This window comes from Apodemus sylvaticus, chromosome 11 (genome assembly GCF_947179515.1).
Source record: "Apodemus sylvaticus chromosome 11, mApoSyl1.1, whole genome shotgun sequence".
NCBI lineage: Eukaryota > Metazoa > Chordata > Mammalia > Rodentia > Muridae > Apodemus > Apodemus sylvaticus.
In genome coordinates this window covers 90,550,693-90,575,210 of record NC_067482.1, presented here as the reverse complement: position 1 = coordinate 90,575,210, position 24,518 = coordinate 90,550,693, and the positions used below count along the sequence as shown (strand labels likewise).

Below are 24,518 nucleotides of genomic sequence, written 5' to 3'. Positions count from 1 at the left end.
TAGCCCAGATGCTCTGAATACCTAAGACACAATTCACATATCAAATTATTCCCAAGAAAGAAGGACAGGGCCCTGGTCCTGGAAATGCTTGATGCAGCATTGTAGGGGAGTACCAGGACAGAGAATTGGAAGGGGGTTGATTGGATAATAGGCAGAGGGAAGAGTGCTTATGGGACTTATGAGGAGGGGGGAACCGGGAAAAGGAAAATCATTTGGAATGTAAACAGAATATAGAAAACAAAAAAATAATAATTTATTCCTTTTCTCCAGTCTATGTCACACTCTCTGTTTCATGTTTGTGGCAAAGTTATCCTTCAGTTCCTGTTCTTGTTGCCTACTTCCATGGTTACTTCAATCGCTATGGCACATGCTTTGGAGAAATACTAAAATAAATTATTTCTTCCATAATTTACTCTTGGTCATGACATTGTATCACAGAATTAGAAAGCAACTAGTTCACATGCTAATTTTTTTTATTTGAGGAAATAGTTGTCTGGTTGTTCAGAGGAGCAGCTAAACTTGAAATGAAGTTAATTGTTTAAAAGAAATTAAGACACAAATTAATAAGAATCATTAAGATAATAGGATAACATGAGGCTGTAGATAAGGCTACATTTCTAAGTGATTGACCCTCTCTCAAAAGATTCAAAATTTTAGTTTTTGAGTGACAGGCAGTTGTTGAACACTGTCCTCCATTTTCTATTTCTGTTATACCAGGAGATATGGTTCACTTAGATATAAGTAGATAAGATGTTCTGGTGTGATTATATTTTTCAAATTGAATCATCTCTATTTTGCATAACTTTAACTTAACAAAATATAAAACAAATAAACCAACTAATCAGAGAAACAAAAAACCCACAGTATACAATCCTCAGTCATAAAGATATGTAGGCTAGGATTTTCCTGCCTTTAAACAGCAAGGACAGGTAGAAGAGGTCAGCTAGACATTAGTAGAGAGTCTGATGGGTCAGGACTAGTCAAAATTACTGGAGGACTACAGGGAAACTACATAGAGTCCAATGGCTTCCCAGTAGCATCTCTAATCTACTTCTATTAGGCATTCTCATCACCCTCAAGTGGTTATACATCATCAAAAACAACAGCACTTGGATCCTCTGCTGTTGGGTCATCTGCATTAACGTCCAGGCCTAATTAGGTATTCACACAGTAATAGATTTAGAGTGGCTATTGAAATATTCAAGGGAGAAACCTGAGAGATAAGTGTAGTTTCAAATAAAATCACCACTAGTTCTTTGACAAATGGCCTCTGTCAATTTCTATAGGGTTTCCACAATGAGGCGGTCAGAACTGATATCTAGGAGTTTTTGTGGCCATCATATATGCATTGTAGAATTGTCTGAAAATGTCTGAACCTTCACAATCTGCTCCATGTATACTCTAACCATTGGTATTTGTTACAATGCAGGAAGGTGATTATCTTCTGATCAACTTTATTATCCAAGATCTCTTTTATGAGCTTGCAGAGATTATCAAGTTTTGCCTTATTCTACTTGATTTTTCTTTTCTTCTCTTCATCTTTTCATAAACTGAGCAAGACCAGACTCTTTCCATAAAACTCAGTGAGCTGCTGCAAGTAGTGCTTGTCAATAGGTTCAGTCACAAACACATCCTCTGCTTCACCACATGTTCTACAAAGGCAAAGATAGTCTCCTGGTCTTTGCTCTCACCAATGATACAGATGTACTTCTGGTTCCCCTTCATGTAAGGCACAGTCTTCACAAAGAGGGCACCTCACTTTCAGACTGAGAGTTATGGTGATGAAGGAGCTCAGAGATGCACAGCCAGTTAGTGGAATCTTTGTGGGTAGCAAACTTTAAATTCTTGAAGAATGGCTAATATAATGTCTTATAACTATCTGTGCTTTCTGGTAACTCAAAAAAGAGATAAAGATACTTCTTCACAATGTTTCTTTTTTTTGTTTTCCTTTGTTTTGTATTCATATGGTTTTAATGATCTTGGAAGATGTTTGAGACATATCCTCACAATCATCCGTGCCATGGATAAAGTTGATGCATTTGGGTTTCAGGTAATCACAGCTGTCTATGATAAACACACAAGAAACAGACAGTTCTATATTGTTCTTTTCATTTTCAAAAAAATATGAAAGCACTAGGAACAAAAATTCAGGTGAAAGCACATGTTGGTAAGGATGTGGACAAAGAGGAGCACTCCTCCATTGCTGATGGGATTGTAAACTGGTACAGCCCTCTGGAAATCAATCTGAAGGTTCCTCAGAAATTTTTTTATTCAATATATTCTTTATTCATATTCAAGTGATTTTCCATTTCCTGGATCCCCCCTTCCTGAAAGTCCCATAAGCCCTTTTCCCTTCCCCTGTTCCCCAATCCATCCCTTCCCACTTCCCTTTCCTTGTATTCCCCGACACTGCTGCACTGAGGTTTTCCAGGACTGGTGGCCCCTCCTTCCTTCTTGTTGGGCATAATTTGATATGTGCATTGTGTCTTGGGTATTACAAGCTTCAACATTCTTATTCATCAGGGAAATGCAAATCAAAACAACCCTGAGATTTCACCTCACACCATTCAGAGTGGCTAAGATTAAAAAGTCAGAAGAAAACAGGTGCTGGTGAGGATGTAGAGAAAGAGAAACACTCCTCCACTGCTGGTGGGTTTGTAATCTGGTACTACCACTCTGGAAGTCAGTCTGGTGTTTCCTCAGAAAACTGGGAATGACACTTCCAGAAGACCCTGCTATACCACTCCTGTGCCAGAGTGATACCCAGAGGATTCCCCAGCATGTAATAAGGATACATGTTCCACTATGTTCTTAGCAATCCTATTTATAATAGCCAGAAGCTGGAAAGAACCCAGATGTCCCTCAATGGAGGAATGGATACAGAATATGTGGTACATATATGCTATAGAACACTATTCAGCAATTAAAAACAATAAATTCATGAAATTCTTAGACAAATGGATGGAACTGGATATCATCATCCTAAGTGAGGTAGCCCAGTCTCAAAAGAAAACTCATAGTATACATGTAGAAAATTGGAAACACATCTGCCTGAAGACCCAGCTATACCAATCTTGGGCATAAACCCAAAAGATAATCCACCATGCCACAGGGGCACATGATTACTATGTTGATAGCAGCATTATTTGTAATAGTCAGAAGCTGTTAAGAAACCAGATGTCCCACAACAGAAGAACAAATACAGAATATGTGGTTCACTTACACAATGGAATATTACTCAGCTATCAAGAATAAGGACATCCTGAGTTTTGCAGTCAAATGGATGGAACTAAAAAATATCATCCTGAGGTTGGTAACTCAGACCCAAAATGACTGCATGATATGTACTTACTAATATGTGGATATTTGACCAAATCCATGCAGGATACAATCCATAGAACTCAAGAAAGCTGGAAAGTCAAAGAGTTCAAGTGAGGATGCCTCAATCCCACTTGGGAGAGAGAAGAAACCAATCATGGCAGAAGGGAGCGTGGAAACATGGATGGGAAAGGGAGGGAAAGAGGGGAACATGATTAGGTATTGGGGGAGAACAAGACTGAAGCAGTGAGGGCTAGCAGAAAGGATGGAAAGAGGCAAACTCATGAGGTAGGAAGTAGGAATATCCTCTACAATGTATCAGAGACCTGAGAGGTAAGACACTCTCAGGACTCCAAGGGAGTGACCGTAGATAAAAGGCTCTACAGTGGGCAGAGGGAACTTTTAGAGTTTTCCATTAAGAGAAAGACAGGGCATCAAGTAGAGGGATGGGGTTGCTATCCCACAGTCAAAAACTCCAACCCAGAATTGTTCCTGTCTGAAATCACTGCAGGGAGAAAAATAGAGAAGAGCCTGAGGAAAAGGAGGTCTAGTGAGAGGCCCAAATTGGTATCAAGATCATGGGGAATTCCAAAGGCGTGGAACTATTACTAATACTATGGTGTACTTATAAACATGGGCCTAGAAAGGCTGTCCTCTCAAAGGCCCAACAAGCAGCTGAAAGAGTCAGATGAAGATATTTACATCCAGCCAATGGACAGAAGCTGGTGACATCTGTGGTTGAATAAGGGAAATGCTGAAAGAAGCTAAGGAGGAGGAGAAAGATCCTAGAGAAAGTCCAGTAGTCTCAACTATCCTGTACCCCCATGATAACTGATGCAGAGCCACCAACTAGGCAACATATACCAGCATGTATAAGGCACCCAATACATACAGCAGAGCACTGCCAGATATGGACTCCATCAGAGAAGATGCACCTAAACCTCAAAATACTTGGAACCGCAGCATGTGGAGAGGTCTGTTGGAGTAGGGGCATGAGATGGGGACCTCCTCTTGACGACAGAGGGAGGAGGTATGGGATGTGGAACAGTCAGGGTGGTCCAGCATGGGAATAAAATCTGGACTGTAAATAAAAGATTAAATGATAAATTTAAACAAGTCAAAGAAAGTTCGATGCCCTGAATTTTAATTGAACTTGTATAGAAAAGTGATTGATTGACAAGTGGTTTTTCCCATTATTGAGGATGCTATTTTAACTTTCACCATATTCTTCATCAGTGATGTCATCAGTGTTTCTAGAACAAGTGTCCTTAATCTTATTTCACTCTTTCTGATCAATGTGTATTTCTTTAATATTCTTGTGATTCTTTTTCTTAAACTTGCCACTGTTATCTCATCATGTGATCCATATTTTAAATCTTAGGCTTCTCATTATCTTCTTTATCTTCCTTTTCTTTCTTACCTTTATCTTTATCTGTTTCATCATCAAAGATCCCCTTTTCTTTTTTATTGATATATTTTTTAATTTACATTTCAAATGATTTCCCCTTTTCTGGGTCCCCACTCTCCACAAGTCCCATAAGCCCTCTTCCCTCCCCCTGTTCCTCCATCTACCCCTTCCCGCTTCCCTGTTCTGGAATTCCCCTATACTCTTGCACTGAGTCTTTCCAGAACCAGGGGCCACTCCTCCATTCTTTTTGATCATCATTTAATTTGTGGATTATGTCTTGGGTATTCAAAGTTTCTAGTCTAATGTCCACTTATGAGTGAGTGCATACCATGATTGATATTTTGAGACTGGGTTACCTCACTTAGTATGATGTTCTCCAGCTCCATCCATTTGTCTAAGAATTTCATTAATTCATTGTTTTTAATGGCTGATGTGTAAATATACCACATTTTTTGTATCAATTTCTCCATTGAAGGACACCTGAGTTTTTTCCAGCTTCTGGCTACTACAAATAGGGCTGCTATGAACATAGTGGAGCATGTGTCCTTATTGCGTGCTGAAGAATCCTCTGGGTACATGCCCAGGAGTGGTATAACAGGGTCCTCAGGAAGTGTCAGGCCCAGTTTTCTGAGGAACCGCCAGACTGATTTCCAAAGTGGTTGCACCATCTTGCAATCCCACCAACAGTGAAGGAGTATTCCTCTTTCTCCACATTGTCGCCAACACCTGCTGCCTCCTGAGTTTTTGACCTTAGCCATTCTGACTGGTGTGAGGTGAAATCTCACGGTTGTTTTGATTTGCATTTCCCATTTTCATATTCCATCTCCAATTAGAGGGTGATGTGATAGCCTATGAAATATTAATGTTTTTTAAAGCCACTTTTTTGCCCTCCTTTCTTTTTAGGACTTTTTCTGTTCATCTTTGAGATGAAGAATCACTTTGGCACCCTGGGCCACTGAGACCATCATGGTCTGCAACCACCTGAATAACAACAATCTACTAGTAGAAGACTTCCTTGCATATTGCTCATCATCATTGTGCTTTATAATCACGACCACTTTCTCAGCCACCAGATAAGCAGAATAGAATCCTACATCAAACTTCCCAATGACTGAGATGTCTGTGCCAGCCTGGAGAGCTTCAATGGATGCTTTTGTGCTAGACATAGCAATGGCTCCCAATGATGTCAGCCTTGGTCATACCAGGGACTCTGACCACCAATGTTAGAGTGTATACCTGAGAGTTCGGGATGATGTCAATTTTCAGCTATTCTCCACTGTCCAAATTTGAAGGTTCTTTCAGGTTTTCATGGGCAATTTTTCCCAAGGAATCAGAAATATTAGATATCAACTTTCATATCAAAGTTTCTTGTTTGATGAATAGAATGCAATTAATGATGAGAGAAAAAAATGAACAATTTCTTGTTGAAATGAAAAGGTATCCACCTTATCTCTATATTCCAGGTCTTGAGGTATCTCACAGGAAAGTGTAGTAGTAGTACAGAGGAGCCTGGGCCTCGATCACATCTAACTTTCCCAACAAAACGAGGCTGTATAGCTGTGTCTCAAGATCACTCTGTGTAATCATTATTATTAAGGCAAGATGAGAACTCTATTCTGGAATTTAGGTTTATGAGTAGCCTTTGCAGATAAGCCAAGACATCACTAATAGAATTTGTTTTACTGATTTTTTGTCGTTTTTTTTTTTTTGCTTGTTTATTTCACTTTATTTTGATTTTTTAAATAGAGAATTTAATATTTTGAACCAAATGTTGAAAAATTTCTTATAAGACTTTTAAGGTTTTTCTATTCTTACAGGGAATCGATGTTCATTAATTGGAATACACCAAATGCAAGATAATAACAAAACCAATAAAGGATTTATATACAAATAAGTCAAATGCTGAAAGTCAAAAGCACAGCTGAAGTTAGATGAAGTAGAAGAATGAATAAGCCATATCATCATATACAAGCAGGCAACCTCAAGGAAAAACTGAAATATGAAGCAAGGAGGGTGTTTCAGAAAGCATTCTAGATTAAATGCAACTAGAGCAGAGCGAAGAAGAAAAAATATTGGATAAAAAAAACAACATGGTTCATGATGGAGAGAGTCACAGTTGTGGGGGGAGACAATTATAGTGTTCTTTCCTAGTTGGTTGGCTCTGTTCAAGTATATATATATATATCATTCTAGAAGCACTGCTAAAGCAGTGTCTACTCTTTCTTCCCAGATGGTGCTACTTGTTATAGGGCAGTGACCACTGTGAGCTTTTCCCTTTTCCATTTACCAAGTGAAATGTTTATAGAGTTCATATTATTTTTTTGTATTTATGTTTTACAAGACAGGATTTCTCTGTATAGCCCTGACTGTCCTGGAATTCACTCTGTAGACCAGGCTGGCCTCCAGAAATCCACCTGCCTGCCTTCTTCTGCCTCCCAAGTGCTGGGATTAAAGGCTTGCACCACCACTGCCCAGCTGAGTTCATACATTTTTAAAATACTAATTCTGAAAGTTTTTGAAAAGATGAATTTAAACATATTATCTACTAAATCATTAGAGTCTCCAATGGCAAAACTTGGTGAAGTCTTCTTATCTATGGAATTTGAAGTGTTTTTTAAAGATGAATTTAATAGACATATGGAGCTATAGAGTCCTCATTGGAAGTAAGAAAAGTTCTATATTAATTACAATTTTTGTCCCATTGCTAAATGTTTACAGTTTCAATGGCTAGATTCTTGGTTATTGATTTTATTTTTATTTCTTTTTTATTTGATATTTTCTTTATATGCCTTTCAAATCTTATCCCCTTCCCACGTTTCCCTCCCCTTGCTCGCTAACCCACTCCCAGTTCATTGACCTAGCATTCCCTACACTTCTATCTTATTAGAAATGTCATTGTATGTACTAGAACATAATGTTCTAATTATTGATTTATCTCGTGTGTGTGTGTGTGTGTGTGTGTGTATGTGTGTATACATCTGTATTTAAAACAACATATATATGGTTGTCTAAAGACAACATGGGAATCTTGTTCTATCAACTTTTCTCACATGAGTTATCATGGATTGAACTGAGGACATCAGGACAAAGTGAGCTGCTGAAACTCGGGTCTTAATGATTATTGGCTGGACTCTGTTCTGGTTGAAACACTTTAATTTTTACCCAGTTCTACAATGAATGTTACTGTTAAATAGTTTCTGTTTCTATGATTTTGCTTTGCCTCAGGTTCTGTGTCTTTTTTGCCAGCATAGATTACATTGCGTCAAACTTTGATCCAGAAAAAACAAACAAACAACAAAAAACTATTGTTCCTTCAAATTGTTTCTTGTCATAGTGAAAAGAAAGTTATCTACTACACATCCACATGAATATGTGTATTAAAATGTAGAAAACGCATTAAAGATAGACATTTTCTAGCATAAGTCAAAGCAGCAGCAATATTTAACAAAATAAAATATCTGCACCCCAATCATGGACAGTAGAATATTAGAAATTGGAATGTATTTTCTAGAGCAATATGCTCTCTACTGTGCAAAAAATGCATCTACCTCAAGAGTAGAAATGTATGAATGAAATTTATTGTTTATCAACATATAAGTTTTATTTTGTATCTATATTGAAGAATATGAAATATCATTTATCAGTGGAATAAGATGGGAATATTGCAATATTTATCAAAGTAAACTATGCTGGAAGCTAAGGAGTCACATTACTGTAAACACATCCTATACTGAATATTGTTTTTAGCATGATGCCTGGAAATTTTAAACTAAATGCACCAATAAATAAAATTTTATAGCAATGAAAAATGGAAAAATAAAATCTTAAAATAATTTTTAGATAAAACATATAACTATGCTGATTGGAACATATACCATGATTTAAAATGTTATTAGTTAAAATAAAAAGTGTGAAATTAAGTTGATGTTTAGTTAATTGGTAACATGCTTATATAAAAATGGAAATAAATAATTAAAATTATTACCAAAAATTAAATGTTATTGAAAATGGAAAGATGAGCCCACCATGAAAAGAAATCCTAAGTTGGGCTGGAGAAATGCGTCAGAGGTTAAGAGCACTGACTTCTCTTCCAAAGGTCCTGAGATCAATTCGCAGCAACCACATGGTGGCTCACAAATGACTGTAATGAGATCTGATGCACTCTTCTGGTGTGTCTGTAAGCTAGAGTGTATACACACACACACACACACACACACACACACACACACACTCACACACACATATAAACATAAGTTTATTACCCTTTAAAAAAGTGAAAGAAAGAAACTACAGGCTCAGGGCTCTTTCACCAGAAAGTGATACTTTAAGATCTATATGTGAGTTCATCAATCTGTCCCATGCTCATAAAAGTAGGATAAGAAGGAAATTAAAAAGCAGTCCTGATGACTTACAAAAACAACTCATTTATCTGTGTTATCCCATTTGTAGGTTATGAATATGGCTTAAGGAATATACTTAAGGAATACAATTCATGTTTGAACACTGAATGGCATTTCCACATGGGTAGAAAAATAGTGGGCAGTTATTATCCCAGGAATACTACTGTGGAACTAAAATTCGTGGTGCTCTAGATGGTAATATGGTCAGTGGCAAGACGGTCACTGTAAACAATGCTGAGTCCTGCTGGCAAGAAAATTTCCAAATTAAAAAAAAAAAACTGTTGCTGGATACTATAAGTATTACTAATGTTGTAATGTTTTTACTCACAAAAGCCTTATGTCTTTATTAGATCAAAAAACTAATATGAAGAGGAGGCTGTACTATCTACACTTTATGTTTCTACCAAGCAATGTGAGTCTGAGCTGCTTTGACCAGTGTGGTTATTTTAATGTGGGTAGTGGGTGTGCTACCTGCCTGAATGTGTGTAAACATACATGAATAGCTTCTTTGGAAGCCAAATGTCCCTAGATGCCCTAGGAACTGGTTTTACAGACAGTTGTGAGATGTTATATGGGTTCTAGGAAATGAAGCAGGGTGTCTGGAAGAGCATCCAGGGCTTTAAATAACAGAGTTCCTTCTCTCTGCATCTTTGACCACTGTTTTAAAGTTGTTACTTATAGCTGAAATGAATATAACTGGCTTGGATCCTTTTAACTATCATTGAAAATGTATTTATATTCGTTATGATAAATTAACCAATGCTTAAGAAGTCAGAATTAATAGGAATAATGTACTTTCACTTAGATTCCAAAATCCAGAGTGAAAAAGCGATCTCCAAACATTTTCCCAAGAAAACTTCCTATTTATACTTAAATTCCGATAAAGGAAAGAAAATGCATTTCTTTTTTTCCTATTGTATATTTTCTTTAATTGCATTTCAAATGTTATCTCTTTTCAAGGTCTTTCCTCCAGAACTCCCTATCTGAACTCCCCCTACCTCTATGAGATTGCTCGCTGTCCACACTGGACTTTCTGCCCTGGCATTCACCTATACTGTGACACTGAACCCCCACACAGGCCCAAGGGCTGCTCCTCCCACTAATGTCCAAAAAGGCCATCCTCTGCCACATATGCAGCCAGAGTCACAGGTCCCTCCATGTGTACACTTTGGATTGGGGTCAAGTACATGGGAGCCCCGGGGAGTTCTGGTCATTTGACACTGATGTTATCCCCCAAGTTGCAGCAAACCCCCTCAGCTCCTTCAGTCCCTTCTTCAACTCCTCTGTATTTTTCAGGCTCTCACAGAGCCTCTCAGGAGACATACCTATCAGGCTCCCATCAGCAAGTACATCCCAGGATCCACAATAGCTTCCAGGTTTGGCAACAGTACAGTCTTCCAGGTTTGTACAGTCTCTGGAGGGCCTTTCCTTCAGTCTCTGCTCTACACTTTGTCTCCCTATTTCCTCTTGTGAGTATTTTGCTCGATTTTCTAAGAAGTCTGACACATCCGCACTTTAGTCTTCCTTTTATCTTTAGCTTCATATGGTCTGTGAATTGTGTCTTGGATATTCTGAACTTTTGGGCAAATATTCACTTAACAGAGAAGGCATAGTATGTGTGTTCTTTTGTGGTTGGGTTATCTCAGTCAGGATGATATTTTCAAATTCCATCCATTTGCCTGCAAATTTTATGATGTTGTTGTTTTTAATTGCAGATTAGTATTCCCTTGTGTAAATGTACCATATTTTCTGTTTCCATTCCTCTCTTGAGAGATGTTTGGGTTGTTTCCAGTTTCTGGTTATTATAAATATGGCTGCTATAAACATAGTGGAGCATGTGTCCTTATTGCATAAACATAGTTGGAGCATCTTTTGGGTATATGCCCAGGAGTGGTATAGCTGAGTCCTCAGAAATATTATGTCCAATTTTCTGAGGAACTGCCAGACTGATTTCCAGAGTGATTGTACCAGCTTGCAATCCCCCAAACAATGGAGAAGTATTCCTCTTTCTCCACATCCTAGCCAGCATTTGTTGTCACTTATGGTTTTGATGCTAAATATTGTGGCTGGTGTGAGGTAGAATCTCATGGTCTATTGAATTGGCATGTCCCTAATGACTAAGGATATTGAACACTTCTTCAGGTGTTTCTCAGGCATTCATGTTTTTTCAGTTGAGAATTCTCTATTTAGCTCTGTACCCCATTCTTAATAGGGTTATTTGGTTCTCTGGAGTCTAACTTGAGTTCTTTATATGTATTGGATATTAGTCCTCTATCAGTTGTAGGGTTGGTAACAATCTTTTCCTATCCAACAATCTGTTGGTTGCCGTTTTGTCCTATTGACAGTGCCCTTTTCTTTACTGAAGCTTTGCAGTTTTATGATGTCTCATTTATCAATCCTTGATCTTAGAGCATAAGCTATTGGTGTTCTATTTAGGAAAATTTCCCCTGTGCCCACGTGCTTCACATTCTTCCCTACTTTCTCTTATATCAGATTCAGTGTATTTGGTTTTATGGGGAGGTCCTTGATTCATTTGGACTTGAGCTTTGTACAGAGAGATAAGAATGGTCAATTTGTTTCCTTCTACATGTGTACTGCCACTTGACCCAGCTCCATTTGTTGAAAATGCTGTCTTTTTTCCCCACTGGACGGTTTTAGCTCCTTTGTCAAAAATCAAATGGCCATATGTGGGTCTTCAATTCAATTAAGTATACTATGATATCATCTGCAAATAGTAATACTTTGACTTTCTCCTTTCCAATTTGTATCCCTTTGACCTCCTTTTGTTGTCTAATTGCTCTGGCTAGGACATTGAGTACTATATTGAATAGGTAGGGAGAGAGTGGACAGCTTTGTATAGTCCCTGATTTCAGTGGGATTGCTTCAAGGTTCTCTCAATTTAGTTTTATGTTAGCTACTCATTTGCTGTATATTGCTTTTAATATGCTTAGCTATGGGCCTTGAATTCCTTTCCTTTCCATGACTTTTATCATGAAGAGGTGTTACACTTTTTCAAATGATTTCTCAGCATCTACTGAAATAATCATGTGATTTTTTTCCTTGAGTTTGTTTATGTAGTGAATTACTTCGATGGATTTCTGTATATTGAACCATCCCTGCATCCCTGGGATGAAGGCTATTTTATGATGGTGGATGATATTTTTGATGTGTTCTTGGATTCGATTTGCAAGAATTTTGTTGAGTATTTTTCCATTTTTATTTCTAAGGGAAATTAGTCTCTTAGTCTAAGTCTTTTTATTATTTAATTGAGTTCATTGATGTTAAGAGATATTAAGGAAAAGTGGTTGTTGTTTCCTGTTATTTTTGTTGTTAGAAGTGGAGTTAGGTTTTTGTGGCTATCTTCTATTGGGTTGGTTGAGAGAAGATTATTTTCTTGCTTGTGCTAGGTTGCAGTTTCCCTCCATGTGTTGGAGTTTTCCATCTATTATTCTTTGTAGGGCTAGGTATGTGGAAAGATATTGTGCAAATTTGTTTTGTCGTGGACTATCTTGACTTTTTTTTTTTTGACTTTTCCATCTGTGATAATTGGGAGTTATGTTGGGTATAGTGTGCTGGGCTGGCATTTGTATTCTCTTAGGGTCTATATGATCTCTGCCCAGGATCTTCTGGCTTTTATAGTCTCTGGTGAGAAGTCTGGTGTAATTCTGATAGGTCTGCCTTTATATGTTACTTGGCGTTTTTCCCTTACTGCTTTTAATATTTTTCTTTGTTTTGTGAATTTAGTGTTTTGATTATTATGTGATGGTAGGACTTACTTTTCTGGTCCAATCTATTTGGAGTTCCGATGGGCATCTCTTTCTTTAGCTTATAGAAATTTTCTTCTATAATTTAGTTGAAGATATTTACGGTCCCTTTAAGTTGAAAATCTTAGCTCTTTTCTATACCTATTATCCTTAAGTTTGATCTTCTCATTGTGTCCTGGATTTCCTGGATTTTTTAATGTTAGGAGATTTTTACGTTTTGCATTTTCTTTGACTGTTGTGTCAATGTATTCTATGGTATCTTCTGCACCTGAGTTTCTCTCTTCAATCTCTTTTTTTCTGTTGATAATACTTGCCTCTGCGTCTCTTGAACTGTTTCCTAGATTTTCTATATCCAGTGCTGTCTCCCTTTGTGATTTCTTTATTGTTTCTATTTCCATTTTTTGATCCCAGATGGTTTTGTTCAATTCCTTCACCTGTTTGGGTTTTTTTTTCCTGTAATTCTTTAAGAGAATAAATTATCTAATTATGCAAATCACACATATAAAATAAATGGCTCTCTCTCCTTAAAAAAGCATCAAAAAAGAAAAAATAAAGGCCAAATACAAATAGCAAGAATGAAGAATCTTTAGGTCTGGAAGTGAAAGTGAAAATCAGTAACAAGTGGGAATATATGTTGAATCTATAGAAGACAGACTAACAAAATAAAAACATCAGCAAGCAAAGACAAATCACAAATTTAAGTGAGATAGACATTGTACTTTGTGGCTCATGCCATAATCTCCATACTCCGATGAGGAGGATCAGGGGTCTAAAATCAGCCAGGCTGAGCTACATGAGACCTTAGCTTAAAATGTCAAACAAATGAAATGACATTATGTTTTTTTATCCATGGATAAACCAAGGAATGAGGAAGGGTCTGTCCTCTTTAAGTAGTTAAACTAAAAGCTAGCTAACATAGGGATATGAAAAGCGATGACAACCAGATATAAGATAGTTTCTTAATTAAATAAAAACAGATCCATGTAGAAGAACAAAGGACAGGAATGTATGCATGATATTTCTGTGTGCATTTGCGCTGGGTCTTTATGTCTTCATGGCAATGATACATCATCAAACAGATCCTAATATAGATATATATTCACTTAATATTTATGTTGCTCTAAAGAAGGAATATATGGCAGAATTTTTTTTGCCAGCAATTGCTCTTTGGAATCATATAAAGTAAGCAATAAAAAGACTGATTCTTTATTCCTCTATCAAATCTCAGATATCCTCAGCTTATAATAAATTCATGCAAATCCTGGGATTCTGTCTGAGCCTGAAAACTGTGTGGGGTTGCTGTTGAAAATACTAGGATTGCTTGTGCCTTGGTTCCCATGGTTTAGCCAGTCAGGGCCCAGTCAGAAGGAAGATACTTAATAAATACTGTGAGAAAATAAATTCATTTGCTGATGTATGTACAATGTATTTAAAAATGTTACAATAAAAAAAGATAAAACAAAATCAAAGAAGTATGTATGAATTTTACTCTCTTTTCCAATTTTAGCCAATGGAAGATAAATCTACTACTGTTAGGGTCCAGGACTCACCCATCTTGAATGATGGAGCAGTGTGTTTCTTTCACAAATATCTTTTCTCTGGTGTTTCTAATTCTCTGGTGTTCCTACAGCTCTATAGCATGACAACTTCAGAAAACCAAACCAAACCAAACCAACCAAACAAACAAACATAAAAGCAGAAATTAAGAAGAATCAAATTTATAGCCACCATTATTCCTACAATCTGTGATCCTTCCTTTTCATTCTATCTCCTGAAATGTAGTAGACAGAGCTTTGGCATACAGATAGGATGGAGCTATTCAAACCTGGCCCTGATTAGTGGGTTTTTTTTCATTTTTCTTTTCTATAAAATCTCCATCTTTGAGACAGAGAGCTCCTGATTGAAGATGATATCATGGGACTGGAAGGATAACAGTGACAGAGCAGATAAGAGTCACTTTCCTGAACAAGGTCTCACTGGAAAGTGTTTTCTTTTTCTAAAAATTCATTTAGATTAGAAATCTAGTGCTTCAATGGTGCATTTGCATTTCTGTTCAGGGGAACATATATTTCTGCATGTTATTTCATACTGTTTATGGGGGAAAATCAGAATTCTTTTCTAGGTTGTCATTAGCAGTAATGAAAGCATTAAAAACCAGATTCAAAAGGAAAAAAATCCAAAATTGTACCAAATTTTCACAACAAAACAAATTAGGTAGCCTAGAAATTCTTAATAGCTTTCAGGAATATGGGGATATAAAAGAGAATTGAAAAGACATGAATAGCAGGAAGGAGCACATCTGGAAAATGAAGGAGTCTATTCCTCTTCTCTCTGATTTATCTTTCACATATCCTATTTGCTCCATTTTTTTTTGTAAAAAAAAATGTAATTTATCACAAAATTAAAGGTATAAAAGACCATACAATATACACTTTCCTGTGGAACTCAATTAGATTTCACTATTGAGCTGATGATGGGTTTCTGAGAGACTGAAGACAAATAGACTTCTGGAGAGTACATTTCTCAGATGTGTATGTTACATTTACTATAAATAATTGACACTAGTGATACTTTTTAAATTATCTTTATTTGGGGATCATTTCTTGCCTTGTTAGTTTTGATGCAACAAATGGTTCCTCTAGTCTCCTTTAAAACATATTTTAAGATTACAAATAAAAATAAAATAACTTTTGGTAATGAGTTAAGGAAATTTTATTGTTAATTAATAAACATCTCTTAAAGCTATAAGGATTATACTATTTACTGATCACACTAGATATTTTCAATGTGAATTAATTTGCACTCAGTTTTCCAATCATATGTTCTAAAGTACCCTGATTTAGATAACCAGATAGACTCACTTGAGCAAAGAAAACAATTAACTTAAAACATAAGTTTAAATGATGATTGTCTATGTTGTCTGGTATTAAAATTTAATTCTAAAACTATGATGTGGATATCATTTAATAATTTCCATGGAATAGTAAGTTTAGCCTTCTATACCTAACAGATTTATACAAGAGAAAAATATTTAGGCAGGTTGTGTCTAATGAATCACTCTTGACAAAATGTCCTTGCTTCAGAAATCAATATGAAGATGTCATTTCTCTTCTACCTCTGATGACATAGTTATTTGCTTTAGCCACTCTTGACTGGATGATGTTATTTGTTCATTTCCATTATTTATTCTTTGAAATGTACATTAAAACAGTGTGTCAAATGAATCAGTATATCATGTGATTTGGTTGATTCTTTTGTCACTCAGAACTGGGATTTCATATTAAATCACTGCATCTTACTGCTCTATAAGAAAAAAAAACTGTCCAATTTTATATGTATCTATCACTCCAGGATATACTCTAGAAAGATCTCTGTGACCTTTAAAACCCAGCCTAGAGAAGGACAATCCTATCCAAAATATTTAATATTCAGTCCAGCCAAATAAACCTATGTATGCATACCTTTTCTTCTTTGGGGAATATTTTGTCTTATAAAAATGCACTTACAACTTTATCCCTTGAACTATAAATTTTAAAGTCTAGTACCTTCTTTTACAGGACTGGAAAGGACTTTGGATTGGTGTCATAAAGGATAGGACTTACTGCTCCTAGGCCTCTATAGGAAAGAGTAGCATGATTTAAAAATCCAATCAGCCAGATCAGGTGGCCTTTCCCCCTTTACACTGCTACCCTACATTTTTAACTGCCTTCCAGTACTTTTTACAATGGATGCTTCAGTGGATCTGAGCTTACTTTATATTCAATGCTCTTTCCTCTTCTACCTTGGCTTGAACAAAATCAGTTTTATTTCTGCTAGCAAATGTTCAACTCTATTTCTATCAGATAATTGTAGACAGATAAACTTTATAAAATTTCAGTGCAACGAAAACAATGGGGAAGCTCTGAACCTGCTAAACTAGTCATCTTCTAATCAGGAAGCAATCAATGACCTAGTTAGTGTAGGTTGACCTTGGTTGGTGGACACCTGATAGTTTGTTACAAAAGCATAATCCTTATTTTTGTTATGTAGGAACTGAAAATATGGACACATTCTCAAGCTGTAGGCTTTTTTTCTTACTCACCAAGCTTAATATAGTAATCAATGTGCCATTATCCTTCTGGAAGCTCCATCATCTACAGTGCTAACCAAGCATGTCTCAGTCTTGTGAGAGCCCATTTCTCACAGTGAGAATGCCATGGCTTATTTATAATGCAGAATAAGAAAGGAAGCTATCTGAGTTTCGTCTGTTTGGTATTGATCCCATTCACTGGATAAAACTTAATAGACTAATTTAGTTACTTCCTAGAAACCTCACCTTCTTTTTTTTAAAAAAAATATTGTAAAATATTACTCACCATAAGGTCAAGAATTTTATGGACAGTAGATTCTCACTTGATACTTTTTTCACATATATAAAATCAATTCTAGTATGATATACCATATTTGTATGATTGGTAATCTCTGCTTTATTTCTATATTTTGAATTAATTATGTATCCATATACATTTCATTTAGTGAGTATGTCTATGGGATTGCATACACACCATAGAGGATGGGTAGAACAATGAGGAGAACTTGTGGAAATTAGTTCTCTCCTTCTACTGGGTGGGTTTCAGGGATCAAAATTGATGTAATTATGCTTGGGTTCAAGTCCCTTTACACACTGAGCCATCTCATCAGCTCTTGACATTTATTCACAGTGAAGTATAATGTAATAAATACATATGATAGCTTTATAAAATAGTTTTTCAGGGATTTGGATTTTATTCTGCTTTCTTTTTTTTTTAGGGTTTCTTTTATTTTATTCGATATATTTTTTATTTACATTTCAAATGATTTCCCCTTTTCTAGCCCCCCCACTCCCCAAAAGTCCCGCAAGCCCCCTTCTCTCCCCCTGTCCTCTCACCCACCCCTTCCCACTTCCCCGTTCTGGTTTTGCCGAATACTGCTTCACTGAGTCTTTCCAGAACAAGGGGCCACTCCTCCTTTCTTCTTGTACCTCATTTGATGTGTGGATTATGTTTTGGGTATTCCAGGTTTCTAGGTTAATATCCACTTATTAGTGAGTGCATACTATGATTTACCTTTTGAGTCTGGGTTACCTCACTTAGTATGATATTCTCCAGCTCCATCCATTTGCCTAAGAATTTCATGAATTCATTGTTTCTAATGGCTGAATAGTACTCCATTATGTAGATATACCACATTTTTTGCATCCACTCTTCTGTTGAGGGATACCTGGATTCTTTCCAGCTTCTGGCAATTATAAATAGGGCTGCTATGAACATAGTAGAGCATGTATCCTTATTACATGGTGGGGAATCCTCTGGGTATATGCCCAGGAATGGTATAGCAGGATCTTCTGGAAGTGAGGTGCCCAGTTTTTGGAGGAACCGCCAGACTGATTTCCAGAGTGGTTGTACCAACTTGCATTCCCACCAGCAGTGGAGGAGTGTTCCTCTTTCTCCACACCCTCTCCAACACCTGCTGTCTCCTGAATTTTTAATTTTAGCCATTCTGACTGGTTTAAGGTGAAATCTCAGGGTTGTTTTGATCTGCATTTCCCTAATGACTAATGAAGTTGAGCATTTTTTAAGATGCTTCTCTGCCATCCCAAGTTCTTCAGGTGAGAATTCTTTGTTTAACTCTGTACCCCATTTTTTTATTCTGCTTTCTTTAAATACTTTTCTAGTGAGAAGTTCTAGAGGTAGTGCTAGAGAGGTGGTTACAGTGATAAGCAAAGTTTCTACTTTTTCAGAGGACCTGAGTCCAGTTCCTAACAGCCACATAATGGCTTCCAAACATCTGTTCCTCTAGTTCTAAGAGATTCTATGCCCTGTTCTGGTCTCTGTGAATGCTGTACACATGGGGCAAACATATACATATCAACGAACATTAAATAACAATTAACAAGAAATCATACAAATGAAATAAGGCTTAAAACATCTTTGTAAAAAATGTCGATAGTAAACATTTATAGTTTCTTTTCCTCTAAAAAAAAAGCACATGTGATATTTCATGACCAATGTAATAATTGTATTATAAACCTCTAGAGGTAGAAAATTAACATTGCTCACATAGCACAAAGTAAATATCACCTTTCAATTGGGAGTAATTATAAATATTTATGAGTCACAAAGTTCAATAGTCTTTTTCTTTTCATCTCTATCATAGTAATTGCATATGAATCTTTGCTTGATCACATCCATGGAAGAATACCTGGGAGAGACACAGAAAATTTCCTATTAATGTTCTATGAGAACATATAGAGGACAATCCCTTTTATTTATTTAATTTTTATTTTTAATTATTTCATCTATTTACATTAAAATGTCATTTACTTTACCAATCTACCCTCCACAAGTATCCCATCCCATTATGCCTCCCATTTGCCTCTAAGAACAAGCTCACCCACTCACCCACCTACTCTCTCCTAACCCCTTTAGCATTCCTCTTCTCTGGACAAAAAGTCTCCACAAGACCAAGTGCTTCCCCTAAAATTGATGCAAGGTTATGATGTCTTCTGCTACATATGTAGCAGGAGCCATGAACCAACTCATGTATACTCTTTGGTTGGTGGTTTAGTCCCTGGGAACTCTGAGGGGTCTGCTTAGTTGATATTGTTGTTCTTCCTATGGAGTTGCAATCCCCTTTAGCTACTTTAACATTGCAGCTAACTCTTCCATTGGGGTCTCTGGGCTCAATCCAATAGTTTACTGTGAGTATCTGGATCTGTCTTAGTCAGGTGCAAGCAGAGCGTCTCAGAGATAAAAGTATTCTGTCAACTAAGGCTTCTTGGCAGCAACAATAGTGTCTGGATTTGGTGTGTGTTCACTTCATGGATCACAAGGTGTCGCTATCTCTGGATGACATTTTCTTCAGTCTCTACTCCATTTTTGTCCCTGCATTTCCTTTAGACAGGAACAATTCTGAGTTAAAATTTTTGAGATGGGTAAATAGCCTATGCATCAACAGGAAACCATGTCTGTCTATAGGAGGTAATTTCCTCAGGTTCTAGCCTGCTGATTTTTTAGTATTTTGGCTATTGTCATCCCTATTGGGTCCTGGGAGCCTTTCTCATCCCTGACACCTAGGACTTTCTAAGTTAGTCCCCTCTCCCGTACATATTTCCAATCATTCTATTGACACTTTGGACTTTTGTTGCAGGAACTATTAAAAAAGAGAGCTGGCATATTCATGCACTAGTATGGAAATCGACAGGCCAGAGGGCTGCAGCCAGATGATCTCAACTCAGTAGTCTCTCTACCCAACAACTCTCTAGCAGGGCTGGAGGCCCCAAGGTCCCTTTGCTGATCGCTTCCATGCCAGCCCTGCCATAATCTCCTGTGGTCGATGGTCCCACCTTCCAACAACCCAGTAAATCAAAGCTCTAGAGACTTATAATTAAGCAGACAGACTTAAACATCAAACATTCTCAATATATAACATGTCCACACAATAATATCATGCCAATTAATAATGATACTAGTTACCCATCTAGATTAGACAAATTATCCCAATATTCTAACCTTTATGATATCATAACTACCTGTGGCTGGTAAAACCAGTGGTTTGCATCTGTCTCCATCTTTGCCTTCCTGCTCCTCCTCTGAGATACTCTCTGTATCTCAATTCTTTGCTCTGTCTTCCTTTTTCCTGTCCACCCACAGGCTTCCTGCTGCACAGATGTATTTATACAGGGAAAATCCTGTGACATTTTCTCCTGTTACTTCCCATACCTGATCAAGCCCCCCTTTTTCCCTTACCCCATGTAGATCTCTACCTCTCTTTGCCTACCAATCACACAATTTAAAAATGGGGTAGAGAGCTAAAAAAAGAGGACTATCAAATGGGCAAGGGGCACCTAAACAAATGTTCAATATCCTTAATCATCAGAGAAATGCAAATCAAAACAACTCTGAGATTCCTTCTTACACCAATCAGAATGGCTAAGATCAAAAGCTCAGGTCAAAATACATGCTGTAGAGGATGTGGAGAAGGAGTATTAATCCTTCCCTTCATTGCTGGTGAGATTACAACCTGGTACACTTTGGAAATCAATCTGGCAGTTCCTCAAAATTTTGAAAATAATTCTTCCTGAAGACCCAGCTACACTACTACTTGGCAAATACCCAAAAGATGCTCCACCATACCACAAGGATGTCTGCTCAATTATGTTCATAGCAGCTTTCTGTATAATATCCAAAAGCTGGCAACAAACCAGATGTTTTATCAAAGGAAGACTGGATATAGAACATGTGGTATATTTACACAACAGTGTACTACTCAGTTATTAAAAAGGACACCTTCCTTAATTTTGCAGACAAATTAACTGAACTAGAAAATATCCCCTGTGAGTAACCCAGACCCCCAAAAAACATACATGTTATGTGCTCACTGATAATTGGATATTAGCCCAAAAGCTCAGAACTCCCATGATACCACTTACTGACCATAGGAAGCTTAACAAGAAGCTTTAATATGGATGCTTTAATCCCACTTAGAAGGGGAAAAAGGTCTTACTATTTAATCATATTAACTTGGGGGTGTTTTAATAAATAAATTGCAGATGGGAACAATCAAGAATTTATATATATCGTTTATAAAATAATGTCAAATTCTTTACTGTAATTATTGCATAAAAATCTCTTATTGAAATGATTCTTAAACAAAGAATTCTGAATTTTTTTAAAGTGCCTTAGTACCTACCTTGATTATTTTCAAATAAATAATATAATTTGAAAATTATCCAATGAGAAATCCAATAAATGTTTATTTAGGCAACAGGATCATTAAATCTCTCTGATTTATTTTCAAGCAAAAATCAGTTTCTCTATATTGTCCTTGGCTTATAATTTTGCATAAATCTATACAAGTATGAAATTGACAACACATAGAACAATATAACCTAGATCGCTTTAAAGATATACCATAGAGGCTGGTGAGGTGGCTCAGTGGGTAAGAGCACTGACTGCTCTCCCAAAGGTCCTGAGTTCAAATCACAGCAACGACACTGTGGCTCACAACCACCCATACTAAGATCTGACTCCCTCTTCTGGTGTGTCTAAAGACAGCTACAGTGTACTTACATGTAATAATAAATAAATCTTAAAAAAAAGATATACCATAATGGGTAACATGCAAACTACAATATTGATTTAAAATATCCTTTATATTTTTCAAAGTAGCAAAATAGTTCACTTTCTTTTTTGTCAAAATTTCTAAACTTAATTCTTCCAAAAATAATTCAGTATGAAGATCATGTTGAAGTAACTAAAGGTGTCATAAAGGAAATTTTTTTCTAAATATTTGATTTCTTGTTAATATGTGTATGTATGATGCATATAAAGGAATTGAATAATGTGGCACATTATCATATAGAAGATGAAAAAAAATGTAGGGTCAGTTCTGTCCTTCCACCCTTATATGGGGTATATCTCAAATTTGTTTGCTTTATGTAATTTTTGTTGTCAGTTTTTTGCTTAGTAATAAATATATTTTCAGTGCTGTACAAATAATACAAAAAAGATTGAATTCCCTCTGTTTGTGAATGGAAACTTGATATAACATTGTAGAAAACATGGTCTCTATAGTAGGAAATATTCAATTTCATGACCTTTAGATATTTCTCAATGCTTCTGTTGTTTGAGAAAGTCTCCTGAGTAAATCTAAATCACTTGGTATAAATCACTTGTATAACATCATCTTAGAAAACTAGAAGTACAGTCCTGAAGAAATTCCAGCATAATAACCCCTTCTTCCTATTCTTAAGAAATATGGTCATTGTAAACATGAACTCTTACAGGCACCACCAAGAAACCCTCTGCCAAATGTTTGCTTGTGAATTACTGACACATCCTAGTACCTAGAAACATATTCTAGTTAGGAGTCCTATTAGACACACCTGACAGCATCTCAGAAGCATTCCTTATCAGGAAATTCACAGTTATCATACTCACCTATGAATCACAGAGGAAAGAAAAATTATAAGAAACAGAATAACCACCCAACAAAGAGTAGATCAGATGTGAACACCTAGAATTATACTAATTGCAAATACCAGATGCCTAGATGCCAGCATAAAAACACAATTAAATATATCTTGGACAATATGTCTCCACTAGATGCCCAATAACCCTATTTGGAGAAATCCAATATAGCTGAACAAGAAACGAAATATTTTAAAACAGCTATTATTAATATCCTCAAGATCATTAAATAGGATATGAATATGTCCATTAATGAAATTGATGAAAACACAAATGATGGAGTGAAATGAATAAAACTATTAAAGACACAAAGCTGAAAATGGAATAACTAAGGAAACCTGAAGCTGAGGTAAAGCTGGAAATGAAAATTTTAAAAACTCAAACGGGAAACTCAGAGGCAATTGTCAACAACAGAATACACGATGTAGAAGAAACAATCTCACACACTAAAAATAAAAGTGATGGAAAATACAGTCAAATTAAGCATTAAACATAAAAAATCTAGGCACAAAATATCCAAGAAAAGACCAAATATATGAATAACAAAAATAGTGGAAGGAGAAAAATACTAGCTCAAAGGAACAATAAATATTCTCAGCACAATCACAGTAGAAAATCCATCTGTCATTAAATACCTATAAAGGTACAAGAAACATGCAGAAAAACAAATAAACTGGACCAGAAAAGAAGTTCTACTCAGCACAGGAGTCAGGAACCTATATTCCAGAAAAAAAAAATTACAAGTTCCAAGGAAAATAGAACAGGAAACATAAAAACCCAGACATATTAGAATAACACTTGACTTCTCCATGTAGATTCCAAAAGTTAGAAATTCAAGATGAGGTGTTCTACAAACACCAAGGAACTATATATGCCAACCCAGCAAAATGTTCATTCACAATGGATGAGGTTAGAAAGAAATTCCATGATTACACAAAATTTAAGCAATGTTTATATAGAAATTCAGCCCTACAAAACATTCCTAAAGGAAAAATTCAGCTTGAAGAGGTTGACCACAGCCAATAAACTTGAGCAATACATAATCACAAACAAGCAAAACAAAAGAGGACCACCTCAACAAAATAATAGCAATCAACAAACTTTGCTTGTTTGTTGCTTATAGATAACTCTCAGCATTCGTGATCACAATTTTCTAATAAAAAGACACAGACTAACATTTAATTAAAAAAATAGATCCATGTTCCTACTGCATAAAAGATATTAATGACCAAACATTGTTAAGTTCTGTGAGTTTTATATTTATTATGGTAGTGCATCTGTGTGTGTGTGTGGGTGTGGGTGTGTGTTTGTGTGTGTGTTTGTTTATAATCTTTCAACATTATTGGTGTGGGTTTGTTTCTTGTTTCCTTGGGTGTTCCTAATTTTTCTTGAGTAAGAGTTGTCCTTCGAGTACCAAATGTAGGGCTTGTCATATAAAAATCTTCAGTTTTATCAGAAAATGTTACCATTCATTTATCAATTATATCCTAAAAGTTTTGTATGCCTATTATTTTATCTGAGTTTTTTTTTAAAAAAACTTCAATATTATCAATTATCCTATGTAATCCTCAATTTTCTCACACACAGGTTAGATGAAAACCTTCAATATATTCAAAAATATCTACTCTTCTTTTTTAAT

At 36.2% G+C, this 24,518-nt stretch overlaps 1 pseudogene; it reads right to left on the bottom strand.

Annotated features, from left to right (window-relative positions):
• Positions 1-1,620: 1,620 nt before the first annotated feature.
• Positions 1,621-24,518, bottom strand: part of LOC127696796 (heat shock protein HSP 90-beta-like) — a 33,549-nt pseudogene continuing 10,651 nt past the window's right edge.